Raw genomic sequence first — 3,035 nt, forward strand, 5'->3', positions numbered from 1 at the left:
AGGTCCCCGTGGCGCGCTCCTTCCCGCCCGGCCTCTCCAACGCAGCCCTCGATCCCCGGGGCCACCCCTCCGAACACTTAACCGGCCTCCCCAAACGCGGGCGTCCCTGTTTCTGAGATCCCCCGAATTTAAGCATTGCTCCCCTGCTCCTCCAGACACGTTCGGCCGGTCTACAGGTCGCAAATGTGCTTGGACATGAATTTCAGGGGACTTCAAAACCCCTCAAGCCCCTGCTGGCTTCCCCAGATTTTCACTACGTGACGCGGGTTCCCAAATTTGTTTTTTCCCCGGGCTCTTAACCGTTTTAGGTGCCCCCCCCCACCCCACCCCCGGGTCCTACCGATTTACAGACAACCAACCCGGGTTTCCTGAAATTTAAACAATAAGCCCCCGGTCCTGCGGTCGTGCCGACCAGTTTCTCTGGCTCCCCAGAATGTGCGGAGTTTTTCTGGCATTTACGCATTGTTCTCAAAACGAGTCAGCTTTTTCCCTGTGTCCCCATAATTGTAGATGTTAACTCCAGGGTCTCCTACGCTTACTGTCCCTGTTCTGACTCCCCCATTCGCCTGGGTCACCACAGTTGGGGACACCCTCCACGGAGTTCCACAGATCTGTTGGCATCGATCAGGGTTTCTTAAATTTTACTCCTCGTTGAATGCCAGCTCTCCACAGCACACTGAGCAGTCTTCCTGGAACTCTCAAAGTCTGTACGTTGTTTTCTATGCTTTTCCCAAATTTAGGCATTCCAACCAAAGCACATAGAGCCCTTTTCTGAATCGCAAGCAATCTGCGTTCTGATTTCCTGAGTTCCATAAAATTGAGAGAATGATTTCTCCAATTATCCCCAAAACTCATTGAGCAATTGTGTGTGTGTGTGGGCCACAAATTTCCGGGGGCTCTTCAAGCTTCCTGGCCACTAATCAGACTTAAAATTTAGACACTGTTACCCAGCCCCTCAAGCACTCTGAGCAATTACCCAAGGTGTGCTCAAGTGTGACTGAGAATTTTCTAGGCTCTCCCCAAATCACACATGACTTCCCAGGTCCCTTTGGGTCACACCACACACAAAACGAACCCTTGGCAGAACCTATTTCTCATATACCAGGCTTCGTTGAGTGCCCCCAATCCTCAAACATTCTGAGCATTTTCTCTGCATCACAACATTCTGAATACTACGATTCCCTGGGCCCTACTAGCTTACTGACAAGAATCCAGGTTTTCTAAAATTCAGACACCTATCCCAAATCCGAATTCCAGGACCACAGTGGACCTTTTTCCTGATCCTTCATATTAGGACATGCGAGGCTCCCTCAAATATCAGGCCATGCCCTACAAGCCCCGCAAACACATGCAGTATTACCCTTGGGTCAAAGAAAGGCACTGATTTCTTGGGCCCCAAAGCAACCCATGCACCCACAGAGTCACCCCAAATCTGAGCAATGTTTTCTGCAAACACACTGCACACTGCCTGTAGATCACAAAATTTGGACATTGGTTCTCCAAGCCCTATGACCAAGAAACTCTGAATCCCTTTTCCCTAAAACTTAGATATTGACCCTCACATCCTCCAAGGACTCTGAGCAACTTCCCTGGGTCCTTACATTAAAAAATTATTTTCCTAGGGTCCCCAAATTGAGGTACTGCCTTCCCGCCTTCCAAAACAAATTGAAAAAATATTTTTCCCTCCACAAAACAAATTTTTTTTTTTGGAACATGGACTTATGAGTCTCCTGACTTTAAGACCCCATGTCCTGAATACCCCTAAATTTACATAACATTCCATGAACCCCCAAAGCACAGTGAAAAATATTCCTGTGTCCTAGAAATCCCAGGCATTAAAGGCCGCTGTCTTACAAGTTTCCTAGCTACTATCCAGGCTCCCTGAAATTTAGATATCAATCACCATTGGGTAGTTTCTTTGGATCCCTAAAACTTGGACTGTATTTTCCAGGGGTTCCCCAAATGCAGACATTGTCCAGGAAAACATACAGGATTTTTTTTTCCTTGCTCACCAAAAATAAACTAACTGAAGTCAATTTAAAAATTAAAATATAAAGGGACATTAATCTTCTGCATTTCCCAAACGTACTGATCACTCTCCAGGTTCCCCCAAATTTAGTCAGTGCTCCTTTAGTCTACATGAAGAATTTTCCCGGAAGCCACAGTAAATAAGAAGTTTGCTTTTCCCGGGTGCTTTAAGTGTCCAGGCCACTAACTTGCATTCTTAAAATGTGGAAATTTGTCCCTACGTCTCCTGAACAAGGAAAATTTGTCTGGGTCCCTGGAGTGTCTGTTGTTTTTTTCATCCCCCAATTTTAGGCAATGTCCCTCTTAGGTCCCCACAAATTTCCTGCTGAAAATTTTCTTTGATTTAATAAAAAAAGCTTATCCCCCCACAAATCGGTGTGGGATTTCGCGGGTCCCCTAACCTTGCTGACCAAGACGCTGGATTCCCCCCGCCTCCAACCACTACCATTTTAGACCCGGATTCCAAAGTCCCCAATGGCATGGAACGGTTACCCTCACCCCCAAATCTGGACGCTTCTTCGGGAGTCTCAAGTCCAGTCATTAATCGCAGTTCCCACATGAACGGCGTCTCCCCTGAGCGCCCCTACTTTGCGATACTCATTCTCGAGGCCCACAAACCAGACAGCTCTGACTTGCGTCCCCGAAATCTGGGTCTTGTTTCCCGCCCGCCGGCCGCCCAGGGCAGTTCCCCCGCCGCCGAGCGCAGCGGGCACGGGTTTGGGGGCCTCTCCGCGCGTCTCCTACGAAGCCCCCGGAGCAACTTGGATTTTGGAAATTTCTCCCTGTGTTCTCAAACACACTCGGGCCGGCCGCGCGTCCCCAGGACGTAAGCCGTGCTTCTCCCGCGTCCAGGAAAACGACTGGGCATCGCCCCCAGTTTCCCCCAAATTTGGGCATTGTCCCTGGGTCTTCCAACGGACTGGGCGTTGCCCCCGGACACCGCGGACCGCTCCCGGGGTCTCGCTCACCTTCACCAGCGTACATCGCCCACGGCTTTGGCTCCTCGC

The sequence above is a fragment of the Galeopterus variegatus genome, unplaced genomic scaffold, assembly GCF_000696425.1.
Source record: "Galeopterus variegatus unplaced genomic scaffold, G_variegatus-3.0.2 Scaffold1733, whole genome shotgun sequence".
Lineage (NCBI taxonomy): Eukaryota > Metazoa > Chordata > Mammalia > Dermoptera > Cynocephalidae > Galeopterus > Galeopterus variegatus.